Source organism: Mya arenaria, chromosome 12 (assembly GCF_026914265.1).
Source record: "Mya arenaria isolate MELC-2E11 chromosome 12, ASM2691426v1".
Taxonomy (NCBI): Eukaryota; Metazoa; Mollusca; class Bivalvia; order Myida; family Myidae; genus Mya; species Mya arenaria.
The window spans coordinates 67,818,441-67,843,932 of NC_069133.1; the positions used below are offsets into that span (position 1 = coordinate 67,818,441).

At 34.5% G+C, this 25,492-nt stretch overlaps 1 long non-coding RNA gene and 1 pseudogene across 1 annotated transcript; both read right to left on the reverse strand.

Annotated features, from left to right (window-relative positions):
* The window catches only part of LOC128210913 (uncharacterized), a 50,746-nt pseudogene that overhangs the window by 11,486 nt on the left and 13,768 nt on the right, over window positions 1-25,492 (reverse strand).
* On the reverse strand, window positions 12,267-13,753 carry LOC128212023 (uncharacterized). The gene is made up of 3 exons (XR_008257372.1): window positions 13,564-13,753; window positions 13,086-13,155; window positions 12,267-12,842 (listed from the first exon to the last, which is right to left on the reverse strand). It is a non-coding gene; the product is annotated as an uncharacterized LOC128212023 (long non-coding RNA).

Here is a 25,492-nt window from a genome sequence, read left to right on the forward strand (position 1 = left end):
GTGATGACATGCTGACTGATTCCAAGAGCCAAATTAAACAAATCCTGCAGATCCACATCTGCACTCGCGTGTCTGTTATATATTGACTTCTTCCTATCTATTCTATTTCAAATATTTTCATTTTTTTTATTCCTTTCAAAAGCATGGTGTCTTCTTATTCATCTGTATATGTCCATTATACAAGTCCTGGATTTGGTCCATCATTAAAGTGGTAGTATCATGATCAACATGGTTTCAATATTGCAATTTCACTGAAAACTCTTGTTGAAAAGTTGATAAAAATGGGTATTTTCAACTTCAACTGTTTATCTCCTTTTTCTACAATACACAAAAACACTCACATTGTCTTTCTTCCAGGATGTTAGCGGATAGTGTAGAGTTTATTTACAGATGAAATTGTCCAAATGTAGCTTGTTGTTAAAATGATGCAGATAGATAACCATAGATGTTGGGAGTAAATATACTCCCTCCATAATAGTCACTACCAACACCAACATGTTTCTCTCCCAATTTCTTGTTATGTAGCTTTCAGAGCTCATGGTAACCCAACAATCAAGTTTCAATGCAACTAAAAACATCTTTTAAAGCACAAAATCATTACAAAATCAAGATCTTATCCAAGGCAAAATGATTTCCATACGAATAATTCAAAATTTTCCTTCAAACGTGACAGTAGAAGGTGGTTCCTCATGTTTTTTTGCAAGAAAACTTTTTTGCGTATTCGATTGTTTTCAAACATTTTTCTGTGTCAGCGCTTCCTTCAAGGAAAAGGCTTTGTATTTTGCTGATCAACTTCTCGTCCAGGTGTTCTGATGTGCCTGCATCCTATAAAATATCTTTTAATATTACTTTTCACAGTTGGATAATATTAGATAGCTGAATGATTATATATCAGGACAGAATTTTCATAATCAAGATTGAAGAAAGAAGTTCCCAGTAATACATGAATATCAACATTTTCATCTCTTTCAATGGAAGTTGAGTAAGTAGACCAGCTGAACAATAACTACCATAAGAATACCTTCACTTATTCACAAAAAGACACGATTGAATTGAAATGTATAATTGGAAATCAATAAAACACATGGGTGAAAGTTCAGAATTTAAAACAAGAGGGCCAAATGGCCCTGAATCGCTCACCTGTCATATATTGCACATTGGTTTGATGGGGCGGGGTCATTTTTTACCCCAATGCCAAAGTTTGGACAATAAAGGTAGAGGTCCACGTAATTATGTATTATGCCAAATAGCTCTAGTCCTTGTGAATTCGGAGAGATTTTTTTTTTAATGCTTCCATTGTATACAAATATTGAAAACCTAAGCCTATGAACACGGGGCCAATTTTGACCCCAGGGCTAAAGTTTGAACAATCTTAATAGTGGTCCGATAAACGATGCTTCATACCAAATATCTAAGGCCTTCGCCTTTTGGTTTCGGAGAAGAAGATTTTTCATCATATACATATATAAGGAAACCCATGACCGCCCGGGTGGGGCCATTTTTTGACCCCAGGGCCAAAGATTGAACAATATTGGTACAAGTCAACTAGATGATATATCATGCCAAATATCTAAGCTCTTGTCACTACTTGATTTTACGTGTGTATCTATATATGTATATTTGTTATTAATTGTTGTATGTGGCCCATATTGAAAATTGGTATGTGTACTAAATATGTAATCCAGTTTAAATTAAGACGTTACTTGTCTTTGTGAGTTCGGAGAAGATTTTTTAAGTTTTCACTATAACACATATAGAGAAAACCCATCAGCCCCGGTGTGGCCAATTTTGACCCCACCATTTTGGTCCACTAGACGATGAATCATGCCAAATATCTAAGCTCTAAGCCACATAAGTTCAGAGGAGATGATTTTTGAAGTTTTCACTATAAACATATAGAGAAAACCCATGACCCCCCAAGGGGGCGGGGCCAATTTTGACCCCAAGGCCATAATTTGAACAATCTTTGTAGAGGTCCACTAGACGATTAATCATGCCACATATCTAAGCTCTAGTCCAAGTAAGTTCAGAGGAGAAGATTTTTGAAGTTTTAACTATAAACATATAGAGAATACCCTAACCCCCCGGGGCGGGGCCAATTTTGACCCCAAGGCCATAATTTGAACAATCTTTGTAGAGGTCCACTAGACGATGAATCATGCCAAATATCTAAGCTCTAAGCAACGTAAGTTCAGAGGAGATTTTTGACTTTTTTTAATATAAACATATAGAGAAAACCCATGACCCCCCGGGGGCGGGGCGAATTTTGACCCCAGGGCCATAATTTGAACAATCTTTGTAGAGGTCCACTAGACGATGAATCATGCCAAATATCTAAGCTCTAGTCCAAGTAAGTTAAGAGGAGAAGATTTTTGAAGTCTTAACTATAAACATATCAAGTATACCCATGACCCCCCGGGGCGGGGCCAATTTTGATCCCAAGGCCATAATTTGAATTTTTTTTTGTAGAGGTCCACTAGACGATGAATCATGCCACATATCTAAGCTCTAGTCCAAGTAAGTTAAGGAGAAGATTTTTGAAGTTTTAACTATAAACATATAGAGAATACCCATGACCCCCTGGGGCGGGGCCAATTTTGACCCCAGGGCCATAATTTGAACAATCTTTTGTAGAGGTCCACTAGACGATGAATCAAGCCAAATATCTAAGCTCTAGGCCAAGTAAGTTCAGAGGAGAAGATTTTTTAAGTTTTCACTATAAACATATAGAGAAAACCCATGACCCCCCGGGGCGGGGCCAATTTTGACCCAAGGGCCATAATTTGAACAATCTTGGTAGAGGACCATTTGGTGATCATACCTACCACATAACAACGGCCTAAGCCTTGTGGTTTGGGAGAAGAAGGTTTTTCCTTTTGGTTGCCATGGCAACCAGAGTTCTGCATGGAATTGAATTCTTTGAACAACTTTGATAGAAGACCACCCAAGGAACATCCCTATGAAGTTTTATTAATATTGGCCCAGCGGTTAAGGAGGAGATGTCTTTTAAGTAAATTGTTGACGGACGACGCACACCGGACAAAAGGCAATCACAAAAGCTCACCTTGTCACAAAGTGACAGGTGAGCTGAAAAACCTGAAATATCAAGCTTGGGGCCACCGATGGGTCCAGGGCAATGCTCTGGCTAGGGGCCCAGGGGGCCGGAGGCCCTCAAAAGCTCCAGGAATTAAGCATTTTAAAACACATTTCAAAGCCTTTCCTGACTTTAAATCAATCAAATCTACCGTATGTTGTATATTTATGATATTTATGGCAGCTTTTGTCAACATACATAAGGCCCCTGACAAAAACATCCCTCAATACTTAAATTCTTGCTCATTAATCAAGAATTCACTCAACTCTGTGACTCATTCAATACAAGTTAAAAAAAAAACAGAATAGAATTTAAGATTTATATTGACTTGTGTTTTGTAATTTTATCAAGTTTAAAACAGCACATTTAATAACTAGTACATACACATACATATATAAATTACATACAACTATATTACTAAGAAAATATTTACAAAATATTACAAGTCTCTAAACTAAATGTTCACTGGTCTGCCTATATTAATTTCATTCTTTTCAACTGGGTTGCCCATCTTAAAGATGCACTCTTACTCCCTAATAAGATTTACAACAATTTATTATTTTCTTTTAATATTCCAAAAAGGATAAATAAGTGTCGAAAACAATGGTTCTTATGAAGGATACCGAGTTTAATTTGAAAGGAATGAGCAAAAAGCATGGTATTTCACCCTTATGCGACTATAGCAGACCTCAGTAAATATTTTAGCATTCACCAATCATTTAATATTTTTGCGTTTTCTGCTATTATTTACACAGTTATAATCTCGTTATCAGTTATAATATTTTCTATAAATGCATTATTTAGTAAGTAGTTATAGGTTTATCAGTCAAAATTAATATTTGTTACACATGTTTATGTATTATTTTTGAATAAGAGTGTCACTTTAAGGGAAGTCTTGACAATGACCACAGCTTCATAGTTGACCACTGTTAGCTGGGTCCTGTCTTTTTCTATGATATCATCCATGATATTAAATATGGATTCAATCAAAGGTCCGCTAAAGATGGTCAGTAGAGCCATCACAAGCTTCTTCAGCATTGGGTAGCGGACCATTGTGAAAGTTTTTAATTGGATCACTTTGGTCCAAAAGCCAGTATCAATTCTGTCCTCCTCATTGAACTCCGACCTCACATCCTTCACTTGTGGATCAACACAGTACCTGTCACTCTCTTTAGCTAGTTGCCCATTCTGTTCGTCAGAAAACACATTTGGCAGGCTACTAGCTAATCGCTTTAAGAGGCACTAGAGGTTTGATTGTGGTTGACCAAGTCTGCTATGTGTTAAAGCTGCAATCTCACAGATTTACAATTTTTACAACTATTTTATTTTTTGTCTTGGAAAGAGCAAATTTTTGCATAAATATCTCCAACCCAATGATGTAAGATTGTTGACAAAATATCAGATCGTAGATTTTCATATTTCCATTCGAAAATTAATGTTTTATAATAGCTTAAACCGTTACTAACGGTTTAAGAAAAATGTATAAAACATCAATTTTTGAACTTTAATATAAAAATCTGCGATCTAGTTTTTGTCAGCTGTCTTATAAAACTGGTTAACATGGATTGTCGCAAAAATTGGCTCGTTCCAAGACAAAAAATAAAAAAGGTGTCAAAACGTTTAATCTGTGAGATTGCAGCTTTAATTATACAACATACAGTACACACCATTTCTCAATAAAATTGTAACTTTTCAAAACTATTCTTAGTACTTAAACAGCATTTCAATAATTCATTTTTCGTGTATCTTTTATCATGGCACAGTGTCCAACTCGGACAATGTTACATTTTCAGTGTCAACTATTACATTAGTACATGCATCATTTTCTTGAAGAAAATAAACTCAATTAGGTATATCTTTATCTCGGCCATTTTTTTTTATTAATTGTTTAACAGATTTTTTTGAAAAAATGTTGGACGGTTGGTGCGAAAAAAAGAAAAAAAGGAATTCAGACTTGTAAGTTACTAACTTTTTTACAATGCATGTATTTTTCATAGTGTTTGTGGGAAAACCCAAAACAAAAAGATCAAAATATCATTAATTAATGGCAGCAATTACAATGCTTTCAGTTGAGTTTACATTTATTACCAAAAAAAAAATGTTTAAATGCGGATCAGGTACAGTATGTTGAAAATGAGAAATTTATATATTTTTTGTATGATCTCAATTGAGGCCTCCATTTTGAAATCAATTTTTATATCGTTGTAAACAAACAGGCAACAGGTTTAACATCAATTCATGTGCGCAGAAAAAAAACATCTGACTTTTTTTTTTCAATATTGAAAAGGAAAAGTTTTAATATTTTTTTTCATTTTTTTTTTTTTGAAGATTTCAAAATAATTGGGCGGCAGATCTGTTAACCAAAAAAAGGCCTGAAGAGATAGTAACAAGAGCACAGCGAAACGGAGCATTATACGCCCGAAGAAGATTCGGCTTGAGGTCCTTTTAATGTAGTGATGATTTGTATAAAGTTATTTGAAAATTGCTTTATTAGTTACCAAGTTATGGCCCGGACACGGAATTGCTTACGGACGAGTAACAAAGATGCGGCCCGTACACAGAATTGCTAACACCCCCCCATGGTGATTCTTGTCTTTGAGTTATGGCCTGGACATGGAATTGCTAACGTCCCCCCCCCTGGTGATTCTAGACTTTGAGGTATGGACCTGGAAATTGCATGTGACACATCCTTTTAATGTAGTGATGATTTGTATAAAGTTATTTGAAAATGACTTTATTAGTAACAAAGATGTGGCCCGGACACAGAATTGCTAACGCCCCCCCCCATGGTGATTCTAGTGTTTGAGGTATGGACCTGGAAATTGCGCGCGACACATCCTTTTTTAATGTAATGATGCTTTGTATAAAGTTATTTGAAAATCACTTTATTAGTGACCAAGTTGTGGCCCAGACACGGATTTGCTAACGCACCCCTATGGTGATTCTAGTCTTTGAGGTAAGGACCTGGAAAGATGTGGCCCGGACACAGAATTGCTAACGCCCCCCATGGTGATTCTAGTCTTTGAGTTATGGCCTGGACATGGAATTGCTAACGTCCCCCCATGGTGATTCTAGACTTTGAGGTATGGACCTGGAAATTGCATGTGACATATCCTTTTAATGTAGTGATGATTTGTATAAAGTTATTTGAAAATCACTTTATTAGTAACAAAGATGTGGCCCGGACACAGAATTGCTAACGCCCCCCCCATGGTGATTCAAGTGTTTGAGGTATGGACCTGAAAATTGCGCGCGACACATCCTTTTAATGTAATGATGCTTTGTATAAAGTTATTTGAAAATGACTTTATTAGTGACCAAGTTGTGGCCCGGACACGGATTTGCTAACGCACCCCCATGGTGATTCTAGTCTTTGAGGTATGGACCTGGAAAGATGTGGCCCGGACACAGAATTGCTAACGTCCCCCCATGGTGATTCTAGTCTTTGAGTTATGGCCTGGACATGGAATTGCTAACGTCCCCCCCCCCCCGGTGATTCTAGACTTTGAGGTATGGACCTGGAAATTGCATGTGACACATCCTTTGAATGTAGTGATGATTTTTATAAAGTTATTTGAAAATCACTTTATTAGTAACAAAGATGTGGCCCGGACACAGAATTGCTAACGCCCCCCCATGGTGATTCTAGTGTTTGAGGTATGGACCTGGAAATTGCGCGCGACACATCCTTTTAATTTAATGATGCTTTGTATAAAGTTATTTGAAAATGACTTTATTAGTGACCAAGTTGTGGCCCAGACATGGATTTGCTAACACACCCCTATGGTGATTCTAGTCTTTGAGGTATGGACCTGGAAAGATGTGGCCCGGACACAGAATTGCTAACGCCCCCCATGGTGATTCTAGTCTTTGAGTTATGGCCTGGACATGGAATTGCTAACGTCCCCCCCCCCCCATGGTGATTCTAGACTTTGAGGTATGGACCTGGAAATTGCATGTGACATATCCTTTTAATGTAGTGATGATTTGTATAAAGTTATTTGAAAATCACTATATTAGTAACAAAGATGTGGCCCGGACACAGAATTGCTAACGCCCCCCCATGGTGATTCTAGTGTTTGAGGTATGGACCTGGAAACTGCGCGCGACACATCCTTTTTATGTAATGATGCTTGTATAAAGTTATTTGAAAATGACTTTATTAGTGACCAAGTTGTGGCCCGGACACGGATTTGCTAACGCACCCCCATGGTGATTCTAGTCTTTGAGGTATGGACCTGGAAATTGCGCGCGACACATCCTTTTAATGTAGTGATGATTTGTATAAAGTTATTTGAAAATCGCTTTATTAGTTACCAAGTTATGGCCCGGACACGGAATTGCTAACGGACGGACAGACGGACGTACGGACAGACAGACGATGGAGGCCATAACATAATACGACCCTTCGGGCGTATAAAAATGTCAACATGTAAAAATCAATCATAGAAGACATGTTAATAGCCGAAGAATTGTCTTTTAATATTCTAACATTGATTTGCATGTCTTTCGTTGTCCAAACAACCAAATCACAACACCGAGTGCCAGTAATATGAAGCTCAAAAGTCCCTGAATTTGGTGCCAGTAGTCATGAGAGCGTATCAAGCACATCCTATTATCTGGAGATAAGTCTGGAAAAAACCAAAGCCGGCTATAAATCAAGACTTAGGAACAAATGATTGTTTCATTTACTTTTAAAATGATCACTCAAAGCTGTTCACTCACAGATTGACATTTTGACCTCTTTTTGGTCTCAGAACTAGCTGATTTTGGCATCAATGCCTTCAAATCAGTCATAAATGATAACCAACAATAGAACAGATCTCAATTGGTTGGAAAACTACAAAGAGGCTTTAACCCTTATAGCCATAGTACATCAATTCCTGAAAAATGTTAATATGAATAATGCCATCTGCTCTTTTGTAAGCAGTCTTATATCACTTGTTTCCAGACATTTACGCAAAAAATGGCTCATTCCAAGACATTTTTTTTTTTAAATGTTGAAAAATCAATCTGTGACAGTGCAGCTTTAAGCTAAATAAATAAAAGTATTTGATAGTTAACAAAAATATAATAGTATACCGGTAAGCATATATATTATATTGAAAATCATCTCATAGAACAAAATGAGAGAAAATACCTTGGTACAAGTCTTCGATTGAATGGCATGCCTCTGTAGTCATGTCCTTGGCCAAGAAAGTTCACCTTGATGATATCTGATGACATTACTGGCTGTTCCTTCTCTTGAAGGTGAACGCGACCACAAGAATCCCCTTGAACGAACCCATCATGTAAAGCCTCAAGGATGCCTGATTCATGAAGCCAAATGCCTGTACAATGTTTAATAGATACACATACAGTCAACAGCTACAATATGGTTTAACGGCACTGGTCAATTAATGAATGTACCCATACTGAGGCTCAAATCACAAACCTCTTGATAACAAGGTTGATGCATTACACAGAGAGAGATAAATCTCTACTTGTTTATTTATCAGCAAACTCTGATCAATACTGTACAATCAAACATTCTCAGCAATTATTCATAGATTAGTGATTCTTGAATATAGAATTTATAAGTACCATTAACAGTATTATTATCATTTCCATCTCAATACAGATGTAAAATACATGCAAGTCAATGAAAAGTGGTGGGAACTTAAAATGTGTACATTGATATGAGCTTTGTAACACAGATGAAGATGAATCCAGTTTTGAAATTAATTATCCTATCACATTATCATTTGTGCATTGTGTAATCATTTGTGCAGTGTGTAATTAATTAACAGTAACTGGTTGATGTACCAAAATCACATTAAAATGTACAAAACTTTACGGTACCTTACAGCATTTTCAATAATAAGTATCTATGGATATTTTCCATGAATCAGAAATAAGACATTTAAAATATTTACCAGTTTGTACCAATGTCACACCTCCAGTTCTGCAATATGCATCTAATCAATTTTTGGACGGTACTGCAAGGTACCATGCTACTTTTCGACAGGCATGCATCAATTGTTTCCCGCATTCAAAGCTGAATACAACAGCAGGCGTTAACTATACCCAGCATTATACACGTCACATCACTCAGAAACATTTTCTATACGCGAAGCGAGATATCTGATATTCTGAACATGCATTGTATAGGTAATGAAAGTTTAAGACGAAATCTTATTCAGAATAGAAAACTGGTCATACAACTGCTGTTTCATTCTCAGGAGTTATTCCCCACTGGATAGGCGTCCTCTTCTGTAGGCGCTCAGTAGCCGTTTCTTAAGGGATGCACATAATCTGTAAATACATATTAAAGTGACATCACACATGTTATTAACAGTTGTATATAACTGCAAACAATGTATACTGCTATCATAATGTTTGGATAAAAGGGGAAACAAAATAAAGATAGTTAAATTAGAGACCTATTGCGTAGTTTATCATCCATAGCTTTACCGATTGCTTTAAGAAGCAGCAATTATTTGTCCAAAGTTGGAGGCAGTGAATCACAGCTTTCTTGCGGCTGCCCAATGGGAGTATTTCCTCTGCCCGGTTGTCATGAAGGCTATCTGGGTGATCTTCTCCTGGGACAGAACAAGTGATCGCCTCTAATGTGTACATGGATCTTCTGAAGAAAGGTATCCTGCGCTGACTAACACGTCTTCAGTCAGTGGTAATGGAAGTTGTGGATCCTTTGGTTCCAGGATGCAGTGTAAAGCTACATTAATGAAAGGAAATCTATAAAAAATAACTATTACATAAATAACATGCATAAAATGCATTATTGTGTTAAATATAGGTTTACATCATTATTTTGCAAGATCCTTTTTTATCAATATTGATTTAATTATTATACTTAACATTATTATTTTGTCATTTGCAATTTCAGAAAATTTTATCGAAGTTCAGCCCGAATATTTTGAATGCAGAACATTTTTTATCAGACGAAACAAATGATGGTAATTTATAAATTAACAACGTCAATGAAAAGAGATAATTCAACCCAAACAGTAATAAAATCAACATTTAACTCCAACAATTTCGCAACCATTGAAATGCCCTAACTGCCCTAGGCAGTTATATAGAAATGATCTGTCATCTGCTGTGACAGTCCTCTAAAGAGCCCTGGACCCCATTCAATAAGATATCTTAAGATATTGTCGTATGTAAACATTGACCCAGATTTACAAAAGGCGATGAAAAGAGAATGCCACCCTGTGGTCGGTTTGTTGGTCGGTCTGTTGCAATTTACCTTGTCCCGAGCATAACATAAAAACTACTGGATGGAATTGGATTAAAGTTCATACAATGGTAAAGCATAATGAGAGGAAGTGCAGTGCACAAGAACCATAACTCTATTTTTATCTGATTACAGAGTTATGGCCTTTAATACTTTTTTCTTGTCACAAGCATATCTTGAAAACTATTGGATGTAATTTAATAAACCTTAATACAGTGATAAATCATAATGAGAGGGAGTGCAGTGCACAGGAACAACAATTCTATTTCAGCCAATTATAGAGTTATTGCCCTTTGTTACGTTTTTCTAGTCCGAGCATAACTTTAAAAGTACCGGCTGGAATATAATAAAACTTTATACAATGGTACAGAACAATGAGAAGGAGTTCAGTGTACATGAATCATTACACTATTTTAGCAAATTACAATGATGATAGTCCATAAAATAAAGTTGTCATTTATAGGTTGGCTTTCTTAATAGTTGACTGCAATTTCATATCAGGGCGGTGTTCGAGGGTATTAATATCCCTCAGTGATAGCTCTAGTTTCTAAATGAAATTATCAATGATTTTTGTGTTGTTGTTTTTTATTCAGGATCGGTGTGGTAGGGTCGGAAAGGAGTATAGTTCAGTTGAAAAGAAGTGGACAGATTTAAAAATATGTATTCATAAGCGGATTTAGAGGGAAGGGGGGCAGGTGCCCCCCCTTTTAAAATCGTCTAAATTTACTTTTTTAATTTCTATATGGGAGATAAAAGAAAGTTACCAGTACAAAAAAAACACAAAATGCACACTTCTTACTACAAATTGTTACAATGGTATTGAGTTGGTATTACCTCAAAACCGCATGCAAATAGATTATGCAATATTCTGTCTGTTCATAGGTTGAGGCCAAGTCAAAATGTTGGGCCTCTTTAAGTTACACACCATTAAACGTCATCTCCTGGATCTGCCCCTTTTCTGATTTTAATTTTGGTTGTGACTTTTCAGTTGATATATATGCACGGTTGTTAAAACTGATTAATGATGGTAGGGATGTATATATTTAAAAAAAAAATTCAGTCTGCGGCAAAGATGAAAGAGTAGGCATTTTGCTGTCGGGACAGGTGGGGGGTCTTGCGTCCCAAGAGCCAACTGATTTAGAGATGAAGGTGAGCCACTGATGTTCTACCTGCATACAATATATCTATTGCAAATACATATTGATTGACCTTGTAGTTAGCTTAGCACTTCATAGAATATATTTGGCAATGTGGTGGGCGTCTTATTGCCTAAATTGTTTTGTTCGGGTCCACAGGAATGGTATGTACCTTTATTCCATTAAGTAATAATGGTCAGATCCAGCAAAGGAGTTACTTATTGTCAAAAAATTGTTTTTGCATTTAGATCCTAAGTGTAATCCCAGAGGAAATGGTGACAGGGGTTGCTGGTGGAGTGGATTGTTTTCAAAGATATATTAAATTTGCATTTATTAAGTGAAATATAATGTATGGACAAATAAATGAACATAATGCATTTATTATTTTGTACATTCTTGTAAGCAATTTAAGATCAGCGGAGGCTGCCAAGATAGTGTTTAAATGTATTGTCGGAATTTTATGCAATTTTTATCAATAAGTTTCAACTCTTGTATACCAAAGTACCAGTCATTATAATTTAGGTCATTTTATCGGGAAGTTTATTGACTGAATGTTTATCAACTTATAAATCAAATATTAATCATTATCATGAAATTTCAGACTCATGCAAGCCTCCTGCTGCCAAAAAGTATAGGCTATCCGAGCCTTCAGGGTCAACTGTCACCGCCAACTAAATATCAACAACAAATTTATCAACAATAAACAAATATGTTATTAAGTGCACACATAGGAGTATTGTTCTTTTAAATAGCACTTGCTTAAAATAAAATGTAGAAATTTAAAAACTTTAAACTCAGCAGATGTGGGCCTTACATTTACTTGCATTCGCCAAAATTTGGAACAGAAACAAAATATGTCTACAATCTGTATGGTCAAGTTATTTATAATCAAATAAACATATCTTAACATAGAATGTATCAAAACATCTTTCTTATACACATTTAAAGAATAATGTCATGGTGATTTTTCTAAGTTCTAAGTAATTTATTTACTGTTTCAGACATAAGCATAAGTGATGCAGAGGCCAATGGTGGTCAAATAATTTAGGCAAGTCAATTATTACTTCATTTTCAATTAATAGTTTCAAGTTTGTCAAAAATCTTCACATTGGATGAAACAATATATTCAGCGGAGTCACGGTTGTTTACAGGAATATACATATATTGATGTTCTAGCTTATTCCATCATTTACCTAAACCTTGACTTCAAAAGTCCAAAGGCTTGTTCCACAACGACCCTCCCCCTTGCATGAGCAACATTGTAAGCTGTCTGCTGTCTCCCTTGGAGCTGCAGAACTGGGGTCATGAGGTAGTGACGTAATGGGTAGCCGCTATCTCCCAACAACATCCCTACATTGTTAAGCTCTAGGTGTCTCTTAAAATAAATCATACATCAATCAAATAATAGTGCTTGTGCTTTAGTCATTCTAATATCACCAAATATAAACATGGAGCATTTCAATCAATACATACAAAAAGGTTTTATATGCATGTTACATTGTATTACATGCTTTCAAAAGTATAAGAACATCACATTACAACACTTCTAAACTTTAATTTTCATTTTCAGTGTCATTATTAAAACAGAAATTCTGGTCGACAGATATAAAGGTTTTACCTTCAAACCACAGTTATCAAAAATGCCTGCATCATTTGCAAATCTTCATCTGGACACAACATCATTGAACCTATCAAAAAACAAATGGTTTTTACTGTGTTCTTTTAAAAACAATGAAAATAATTTTAACTCCAAACTTATTGATTTTCTTTATTTCTACCAGTATATGATTATAACATAATAAAGCAGAGATATTAAAAAAGCTATTAAGGGTAAGCATTGTGTCTGTCCTTCAATTAAAAATCATGTTTGCAGAGACTAAAGCTGCACTCCCACAAATTGACAGTGTTGACAGAACCAGCTGGCTTTGTGATCAACACCTTCATTTCAGTAATACGACCACTCACAATATTACAATTGTCTGAAAGACGCCTTTTTTTCTTATTTTACAATATCATTTTTAATGGATAGTATGGTTTATGGTCCCCAAAAACATCTTATGTCTCATGATGTTTAATATCCATTTACAAATACAAACCTCATATTTGAATTGACAACAGCTTGTATGTTTAGGGCATGGAAACCTCTTCTGCAAACATACACTTCCTCATTGTCATGGGGTGTTATGATGGGCATTAATGTTCCATCAACAGCTCCCAAAACTCTTGGAATGCCACAAAGTGTGTAAAAACCCAAGCTGGTCTCCCATCTCTCTTCCAAAGCCATTGGAAACCTGTTTTAAAAACATATATATTTCATATTTCTCAATAACTATCCATTTAACTATCACATGGAAGTAGAAAGTAACTTACAAGCCACTACTAATTCTACTTTAAATTCACTTATTCTTCCCTTATTTAATTCTTCCCTTATTTAAATCTGCCATATTGCCATTTGAAGCATTAATGTAGGCAGCCAATTCTTCTTGAGAATAATGCATTTCCAGCATTCATTTCAATACCATGCTTGTTAGTTTCATGCAAATTACTGTATCCTGCTAGACTAAATGTGGGCTTGTCTTATATTTTCATCTTATTGTTGATGGCTGCAACAACTTCATGGAGGTGCCTACTCATTGATGATCTGGAGACACCGTGCAGGTCACTAACCTCGGAATAGAAATCCCCTTTTCCGAGGTAGCGAAGTGTCAGCAAAAGCTGAAATTACAAAAATAGGATCAAATAGATTATCAAATCAATGGGTTGCCTGGATATCCTTTTTGTCAACATATGTATTTACATGTTAAAAACAATAAATATCTACATAGTATACTTTCCCAGTTAAATCAAGACAACAGTCATGTACATGAGGTCAACAGTTGTCAGAACGCTGTTGTATTTCACATCCGAATATTCGTTTAAAAAGTTATGTATAATCTATAAAATCAAGACATAAATAATAAAGAATTATGCATATTTATATTTATCAATATGCACAAAATGCATTTGGCATGCAGGTTAAAACTAACAGCAAAAATAACAAACATTAGGGTACACCTCACATAAAAAGCAAAGGTAATTGAACAGACCATGATGTGTAATACGCATTTTCAGTCATTGTTATAATTCAAAATTGCATGATATAAATATATAAAGTAAAAAACATAATGAAAATATAACCATTTGCTCAACATCAACAAACGGTTTTAATGCTATCACTGTACTGAAATATAGTTGAATTAATTTAGTTGTTCGTGTTTTTACAAGCAATACATTGTCATTTCCAAGCCTTTCTCCCTGATTTAATCCAAACACACTTTTTACAACGCTATTTTTGCAGCTGACCATGTTGTCAACATATTCTGGCATGTGGCAAAAACACCATGTCTTATTTTTAACGATTTTGGTATTCCCGAAAAAGATTTCACTCTTGACTTGTTTTCAATTTTGGGGAAAGGCACACACTTATTTTCTAAACAGTAAACTAAATGTTCTCGCATTTCTTGTACGTTGTAAGTCATATTAAAATGACAGTTGTCGGTATGAAAACAAAATTCGACTGCATTTGCAATAGCAAAAAGTCCGCAGTCATGGCTATTTGGTTGCTGCTGACTGTCCTAGGTACTTTATAGTGCAATGATGATGGATAAGTATAAGTAGAAGTCCTATATATTTGAGTCAATTGTATTTGAAGATTAAATTTTAAATGTTTTGTATTTGCTCCAAAACTGTCTACTATTTAAATACACACATTTGCTATGCTGAAAGGTTGTTTACTCAGTGACAGTTCCCATCAACATGAATTTATAACTGAAGGAAATGACACATATTGCATTTTTTTGTCCGTATTCCAAGTTTTGTGTTAATGTTGTTAACTGTAAACCATTATCATTCTGAAATTGATTTGATAATATGCGCATAATTGCTACCATGTGTTTGTCATTTAACCAGTCATTTCATTTAATTATTTCCTTATCATTCATTGATAAATTCAATTATGGCAACCAAGGCACACTCTCATCGCAATCATTTCTTGTACTTGAATTTAAAGGTACGGTTATTATATTGTCAGTGATATTTTTTTATATATCGAGGGCTCAACGCAACACTATTGTAACTGCAATTTTTACAGAATTTAGCTTTTTGGCATTTTTGAGTGTATTTTGTTAAGATGCATTAACACATAAAATGTTTTAGATGTATTCCTTAAATAAGTGTATCTTTAAAAATATTTGCTACCTTATTGTATCTCTGATGTGTAAAATTCCAAACTGCAACACTATTGTAACTCCAGTTACAATAGTGTTGCATAGTACACTTTGGGAAAATGTCACAGTGCAACACTATTGTAACTCTGTTTTACTATATCAGTATGATGTCATAATGTTAGATTACATCATCAGTTTCCTTGGAAAAGAAGCTAAATATAGTAAGTAGGTTACAACTTTACAACTTCATTTATGGAAGAAATCAATAACAGTATGAAGTTTATTTATAGAATTATACAGGGTTGACAATGGCTTTTGGTTGATAATTATTGGGCAATTATCAACCAAAAGCCATGGTCGACCATCTATTATCCTGTATAATACATATGTTTTGTCATTTGTCAATGATTTCAAATGGATTTAAAAAACATTATTTTGTGGAACAATAAAGGATATGCATTATGATTAGCATGTACTGTAGTGACTATCTGAACGTTTTAAAAATGAGAAATAACAAAATGGTTTTGAATGGCATTAGCAGTGAAAAATAATGAGTGACTGAAAATCACATAAGCAAACCTTTTCGTATGTGTTTTCAGAATAAGCGTGCAATATTCTCATTATTCAAATATTTCCTGTTTTACATTGGCTGATTTTGTTGTTCATTTCAATAGGTGGGCACAGCCAGGGTCGGTCAAGCAATTTCATAAGCATCTCGACATAAATGACCCTAGCCATTCTGCTGGAATAATTAAAAATTCTCGGCGAATAAAGTAAAACAAAACGTTCAAAAAACATTTCCTTGTCTCACTGCTTTATGACCTTTAACAGATGTAAACATCTAGTTCGGTTTCGGGTAGTACTCATTACTGAAACACCGAACATGTCTTTTTTTGGAAAAAGTAATTTCACTTTTTCTTGCACCGATACTTTCATTAATAATCCCTTTAAAGCTTTTAATGTTCAAATGTTTGCTTACCAGGTATACCGCAGCCATTCTTATTAATGTGAAAATGATGTCAGTCTTTACGTTCTCGTTCTCATCGGGCAATTATGCCATAATCGTAATAATCTCACGGGCGGGGACGATAATCATTATTACGGGAACGAATTTCTATAGTGAAATGTTACTATTTATAGTAACATGTGGTTACTATTTATAGTAACATGTGTATTATCCCAAGATAAAGAGGGTAAGAATCATATCACATCATTAGTGTTCACTAAAGATTGTGCCAATATTGCAATAATGCATAAAAATGTTTGAGAGGCTTGCGCTTTATACAAAAGTGTTTTACTTTTCATATAAACAATTTCTTATTGTAATAATATCTTATGAAATTATAAATTAAATAACAAGAAAAATATTATTATGTTATGTTCATTACAAGGTAAAAATTAACAGATTTCTTTTATTTTTTAATAGTTGGCTGTATTGTATATGAAGATTAATATGTGTACCATTCTAAACATTCTCTTTAATTATTTTTTATGTTATATTAATAGTTCAATTTTATTACAGATTTAACTTTAATTATGTGGCCCTAGCTGACACCATAGAACCATAATCTATCTAAGTGAATACCATGACATTTTGGTACATGTAGTTCAGGTGTTATATAACATCCCAATGCAATACAACAAAAAAACCAAAAACAAAACTTTTTAAATACTATGGTACAAATAATTTTATAATTTACCTATTAGGAAAAATATCATTTAGTAGCGTCCTAAAATATAGATACAAACAATGTTAACAAATCTGTTATAATACCCTGGTGCAAGTCATTTAATCCGGTAAATTTAATGTTTTTACATATAAGTTCTTAGAAATATGCCATATTTGCATTCAATATGATCTGTTAAGCTTTAGTGGGTTTATAGAAGTATTTGCTGAAAAAACCTGCTACTTTTTCTGAAAAAAAAGGGTTTTATCCATAATAACAACATCCTCTACAAAAAATTATCCATTTTTTTGTAGAGGAAACAGATAATATGTTGCAAGATTCTAAACACCAGGGACACACTTTCTATAATGGATGTGGCCGGAAGTGTGTTGCAAACTCAGTAGCTGCCATATGGCAAGGCTACCAGCAGCCTCCTGCAAAGGGGGAGCAGCAAACTATGGACAATCACACACAATTATTTGCAAAAAGGTCATACACAAAATGAAGGAGATTCAATATATGCTGCAATTGAGAGAGCATCAAAACATGTCACATACAAGTGGGCAGTGGGCAGCACCCAATAGTCCGAACTGCTTCACATAAAAGGCCATATTTTGTGAAAGAAATGAGTTTGACTTACTTTTTAGACATTAAACAAGTTGTAAGCAATGTGAAAAACATTTTTATAAATGAAGATAATAAAAAGGTCAAATACAATGAAATAAAGACGGTATCATATACCTCAGAGAGGCCAAATTCATTCTTTTATCAAACAAGCTATCATGGTCCTCAGAAGGAAGTGAACTTGATTCACAGAGATTATAAGTATCTTCCATGGCTGAGAGTGTAAGATAGGTTCATTCCGACCTGAGTGTAGGAAACGAGGTTTTCTGAGTTCCCGCAAAACACCCTGCGTGAGGGTCGGGATGAACCTATAATCTATAAAACACGAGCGGCTATGGTAGATACTTATAATCTCTGTGAATCAAGTTAACTATTAAACCAAAACAGTACTATGCCAATAGTACAGTGTTCTTTAAAAATTAAAACATATGAAAATTATGAGATCAATAGAAGTATAAATATCTATAAATTAATTTATTAATATCTAATTATTCATCGTCGGATCAACATCGCTATGCTTCATTGTGTATGAAGAGTAACAGAAAAGTACTGTAGTTGCCAACAATGCTAATATAATGATGTATTTGTTGAACATCAGATTATTAATTTGAATGCCTAATTGTGATTTCAGTGTATTCCCCTTTGCCAAACATAGAGGATAGCATGAGTGTTCGGTCAATAAGGAATTTATTTTTCATTTATTTATTAAAGTTTTCTAAAATTGATTGAAATGAGCTGTGGAAACTTTCTATCAATTGTAGACAATTCAGTAAACGTATCTAAATAAATTTTGTTTAAATGACCACGAATGTGATATTCTATTTATGTAATAAATTACATTTCTATGATTTACAGGGCAAACGGTGCCAAAAAAGCTTTGCTATATATAATACATAAACCGCTGCATTGATGTCAAATATTATGAAGCTATTTTGCATCTTAATTACACTAGTTACTAGTAATGAAACTATTTTATGATGGCAACATCTTTTATGATATAAAAGATTTTTAAAAAGTCAGATTGTTAAAGCTGCACTCTCATAGATTGAACGTTTTGACAACTTTTTAATTTTTTGTTTTTGAACGAGCCAAATCCCATGGAAACCAGTTAAATAAGACTGCTGGCAAAAAATAGATCGCAGATTTGTATATCTAAGTTAAAAAAAGTAACGGTTTTAAGCCATAAAACATTAATTTTCAAAAAGAAATATGAAAATAAAGATCTGATTTTTTGTCAGCAATCTAATATATCATTGGTTTGCAGATATTTACTCAAAACTTTGTTTTTTCCAAGACAAAAAATAAAAAAGTTGTACATTTAATGGTATATCTGTGAGAGTGCAGCTTTAAGATGTACAGCTAGTAACTATTGATATACAAATATGTTATGAAATTTCTAAAAATTGTTATTATTAATCAAATGTAGGAACACTTAATATCATTGCACAGAAATCATATTTTCCAAGTTTGTTTACAATTATGGTCCTTTGTATTTCAGATTTTTAAGGAGCAGTAAGAGAAATTAAATTATAAACACAAATAATTGTAAAGAGAATCACTTCACAAATGAAATGCTGAATTTGCTGGTATATAACATAATTGTACATAATTATATTCAACTATGTGGTTAAAGTTGCTTTACCGAAAGTTGTTTTATAATTTTAATAAACAGATAAAATTAAATGTAACCTTTTTTCATTATAGTCAGTATGATATATCGCTAGGTTATTGAGTAAATTCCAAGCCACAGTACAGTACACAGCGCATAAAGATTCAAGTTAACTATTTGTGCCTTTTTTATGAATAGAATTAAAACGGCAACTTTGACTCTTGTTAAAAACTACAAAGAACTATGAGGAATTAAATGTGTTTTAAGCTATGTTTTAAATTAATATGTAGGCACAACTTAAAAACAATACAAAAATATCATTGTTTTGCTCTGCAAATTGTAAATAACTGGTAAAAAAAGATAATGCAACACAATTGCAAATTAAATGATATTTTCTCATTTTCAGAGGCAACAGTATTGTAACTAATATTTATTCAAATATAATAAAAACACAACATTATACTTCAAATTTCAATTTGGATTAATAAATTGATTCTACTTTCAAAGACAAATATACTAAGACTCTTACAAAATAGGTATAATACAAAAAATTGTGAAGTTTTTTCAACCTCCTATAAAATTTGAAAAAATGAGTTTACTTTTTTCCTTGTTGATTCCTCTTCGGAGGTGCATTTTTGTCTCTTATTAATCGAAAAATCATTTGAATCTTTAACGTTTGTTTCATTAATTGTTGGTAAATCTGATAACGATTAAAATTCACAAGCTTCTGTTTCATTGTGTTTCATCTCTGGCATTTTGTTTTCCTTCACGATTTTTGAATCTGGAGCCGGAATGATCACATTTTCAAAATCTGTGTTTTTGTCCTAAAAATTTTAAGTTTTTTTGGACAGTTTTAATATCGCATTAGACTTATTAATTTGCGTTCCTTTTGTTCATGGTCTGTGCAAATACCTTTTTTTGCAGCGATAATATTATGGTACCATGTTGTCGTTAAGATGCATTCACATTTTTCCTTGGGAAATAAAGTTACAGTATATTTCCTATCAAAGACACCGCGGACCATAAATGAGTTCATTCAAGACACTAACCGTACTCCATCATCGGCAATTACTTGGTCGGCTAAATCTTGCTGTGAAGAGTTTTTATGTGAAGGTATGTTGTCCGATTCGTTTTCAGGTGTATCCGTTGTTTAAACAACACTTCGATTTGAAGAGTTTTTTAATCTCATTTCAAACTGTTCCAATAATTTCATCTGCAGAATAACTTTGTATGAACATTTGAGATCTTCTAGTGCTATTTGAAAATGGGTAAAACAGTCTTTTATTATAATTTCCAATAATTTCCTACCTAGCCCGCCTCCTTAACATTTCAAAGTGAATTGAACATTGCAAATAGAAAAGAGCATATTGTCTGTAGGCAGTTTCTTATGATCATTAACTCATTTAATTAAGTTGTTAAAACTTTCAGACATGTTATTGGTTATTGACCCGAACAAACACTGTATAGTCCTTCAGACTCCAACAACCACCTCCCAGTAATTTTTCAATATGAAGTTTAATATGTACTTCAAAATAAGAAAGGTATGCTTCACTCCAGTAATCACTTAGATTGTTAAATCAATCCTCGAAAATTGCAGCACTCTCTGATCTTAGTAATGTTTCAAGATTTTTGGAATATACCTCAATGTGTAGGAGTCTTTCATTGGCACAGCCATTCCCTGACATCACATTTTACGTGATTCCAACAGTGAAAAATTTTGGCAGTTGGCAATTTTCTTTCAATAGCTTTAGTTAAACCTACCTCTCTGTCAGAAACAAAACTAATGTTTTTTTTAGCCAGATTGGGACATTTTTCAATAATAACACTAAATTGTCTTTCATGAAATTTTTGGTCTTTCTTCTCGTGTATCATAAATGCAAGAGGTATGGTTGGTTCAGATTTAAACAAGCATTTTCAGTGAAAAGATATCCCCCGCCAACAATGGCTTGTTTGTGCTTGATGGCTTGTTTGTGCTTGAAGGTTAAAAAAAAATCTCAGAAAGAATAAGATAAGCACATTGGTTTATCCCTTTCCGAGCGAAATTATAAAATATCGACCGGGACTACTTTATGATAAAATTTTTAATGAAATAAATCAGAGGGATGATTAAATAAAACTGTCTTTTCCGAAAATGCTTACTCGGAAACATCAATCATTGCAAAATAGTACTCAATAGTTGAGATAAAAATGTAGCCGTAGAAATTCACCGAAGAAGTTCATTGCAGGATGTTGGTTCATATAACATTCAAGTTTCATTAAATTCTAGCAGCTAGTTACTGAGAAACGGCTGCAAACAATGATTTTTTAATAAATCAAGGGCAATAACTCTAAGGAAAATTGACCAATCCAAAAGAAAAATAGACAGGCATCATCACAGTATGTTGGTTCTTATTTATTCCAAGTGTCATGAAATTCTACCAGCTAGTTGCATAGAAAAGGCGGCAAACATGGATCTTTTAATAAATCAAGGGCAAATAACTCATATAGAAATTACACAATCCAAAATATAAATAAACAGGCATCATCGCAGTATGTTGGTTCATATTTATTTCAAGTTTCAAGAATTTCTACCAACTAGTTACTGAGAAATGGCTGTAAATGAGAGTTTTTAAAAACAAGAGGGCCATGATGGCCCTAAATCGCTCACCTGAGTAAAAGAGTTTAAACTTTGTAATCAATATAGCTTAATATTTGTTCTCAAAGAATATTGGCTGGTCATTAAGTTAAATGGATGTTGCACTAATTAGTACGCCATTCAATATCTCTGTACAGTTCCATCAATATGCAAATATGAAAATAAAAGAGACCAAACAAAATTATTTTAATACATTTGAGAGAAGTCTATGCAAGGGTGCTTCAGACCAAATTTGGTAAATATCCATCAAGAGGTTCACAAGAATAATCGTTTTTTACTCTATTTTTAGCTAAAAGGGGCCAAACAAAATTATGTGAACAAATATAAGAGAGGTCCATGCAAGGACACTTCAAACCAAATTTGCTGAAGATCTATCAAGGGGTTCATGCGAAGAAAATGTTAAATTTCTGGTGGCCCTTAAAAGGGGCCAAACAAAATTATTTTAAAAGACCTGACAGAGGCCCATGCTAGGATGCTTCAGACTTGAAGATCCATCAAGCAGTTAATAAGATCAAGTTGTTTAAAGGTTTTTCTATTTTCTATTTTTTGCTCTGGTGACCCCTAAAAGGGGCCAAACAAAACCATTTGAACAAAGTTGAGAGAGGACCATGTAAGGATGCTACATATCAAGTATGGAGTCATTCTGACCTTTACTTTCAGAGGAAAAGATGTTTAAGTGTCAAGACAATGTAAAAACAAATGACCCCTGAGCAAGGCCAATTTGACCCCGGGACAATAATTTGAATACCTTTGGTGTAGGTCCACTAGGTAACACTATATACCAAATATGAAAGCTCTAGGTCTTATATTTTGGAGAAGAGGATTTTAAAAGTTTTATTATATAAGACTATATAAAAATATTGAAAACCTAAGCCTATGAACACGGGGCGTGGCCAATTTTGACCCCAGGGCTAAAGTTTGAACAATCTTAATAGTGGTCCGATAAACAATGCTTCATACCAAATATCTAAGGCCTTTGCCTTCTGGTTTCGGAGAAGAAGATTTTATAAGTTTTCATCATATACATTTATAAGGAAACCCATGACCGCCCGGGTGGGCCCATTTTTTGACCCCAGGGCCAAAGATTGAACAATATTGGTACAAGTCAACTAGATGATATATCATGCCAAATATCTAAGCTCTTGTCACTACTTGATTTTACGTGTGTATCTATATATGTATATTTGTTATTAATTGTTGTATGAGGCTCATATTGAAAATTGGTATGTGTACTAAATATGTTATCCAGTTTAAATTAAGACGTTACTTGTCTTTGTGAGTTCGGAGAAGATTTTTTAAGTTTTCACTATAACACATATAGAGAAAACCCATCAGCCCCGGCCAATTTTGACCCCAGGGCCATACTTTGAACAAACTTTGTAGAGGTCCACTAGACGATGAATCATGCCAAATATCTAAGCTCTAAGCCACGTAAGTTCAGAGGAGATGATTTTTGAAGTTTTCACTATAAACATATAGAGAATACCCTAACCCCCCTGGGCAGGGCCAATTTTGACCCCAAGGCCATAATTTGAACAATCTTTGTAGAGGTCCACTAGACGATGAATCAAGCCAAATATCTAAGCTCTAAGCAACGTAAGTTCAGAGGAGATTTTTGATTTTTTTTTAATATAAACATATAGAGAAAACCCATGACCACCAAGGGGCGGGGCCAATTTTGACCACAGGGCCATAATTTGAACAATCTTTGTAGAGGTCCACTAGACGATGAATCATGCCAAATATCTAAGCTCTAGTCCAAGTAAGTTAAGAGGAGAAGATTTTTGAAGTTTTAACTATAAACATATCAAGTATACCCATGACGCCCCGGGGCGGAGCCAATTTTGACCCCAAGGCCATAATTTGAACAATCTTTGTAGAGGTCCACTAGACGATGAATCATGCCAAATATCTAAGCTCTAGTCCAAGTAAGTTCAGAGGAGAAGATTTTTGAAGTTTTAACTATAAACATATAGAGCATACCCATGACCCCCCGGGGCGGGGCCAATTTTGACCCCAGGGCCATAATTTGAACAAACTTTGTAGAGGTCCACTAGACGATGAATCATGCCAAATATCTAAGCTCTAAGCCACGTAAGTTCAGAGGAGATGATTTTTGAAGTTTTCACTATACACATATAGAGAAAACCCATGACCCCTGAAGGAGGTGGGGCCAATTTTGACCCCAAGGCCATAATTTGAACAATCTTTGTAGAGGTCCACTAGACGATGAATCATGCCAAATATCTAAGCTCTAGTCCAAGTAACTTCAGAGGAGAAGATTTTTGAAGTTTTAACTATAAACATATAGAGAATACCCTAACCCCCCTGGGCGGGGCCAATTTTGACCCCAAGGCCATAATTTGAACAATCTTTGTAGAGGTCCACTAGATGATGAATCAAGCCAAATATCTAAGCTCTAAGCAACGTAAGTTCAGAGGAGATTTTTGATTTTTTTTAATATAAACATATAGAGAAAACCCATGACCACCCAGGGGCGGGGCCAATTTTGACCACAGGGCCATAATTTGAACAATCTTTGTAGAGGTCCACTAGACGATGAATCATGCCAAATATCTAAGCTCTAGTCCAAGTAAGTTAAGAGGAGAAGATTTTTGAAGTTTTAACTATAAACATATCAAGTATACCCATGACGCCCCGGGGCTGGGCCAATTTTGACCCCAAGGCCATAATTTGAACAATCTTTGTAGAGGTCCACTAGACGATGAATCATGCCAAATATCTAAGCTCTAGTCCAAGTAAGTTCAGAGGAGAAGATTTTTGAAGTTTTAACTATAAACATATAGAGAATACCCTAACCCCCCTGGGCAGGGCCAATTTTGACCCCAAGGCCATAATTTGAACAATCTTTGTAGAGGTCCACTAGACGATGAATCAAGCCAAATATCTAAGCTCTAAGCAACGTAAGTTCAGAGAAGATTTTTGATTTTTTTTAATATAAACATATAGAGAAAACTCATGACCACCAAGGGGCGGGGCCAATTTTGACCACAGGGCCATAATTTGAACAATCTTTGTAGAGGTTCACTAGACGATGAATCATGCCAAATATCTAAGCTCTAGTCCAAGTAAGTTAAGAGGAGAAGATTTTTGAAGTTTTAACTATAAACATATCAAGTATACCCATGACGCCCCGGGGCGGAGCCAATTTTGACCCCAAGGCCATAATTTGAACAATCTTTGTAAAGGTCCACTAGACGATGAATCATGCCAAATATCTAAGCTCTAGTCCAAGTAAGTTCAGAGGAGAAGATTTTTGAAGTT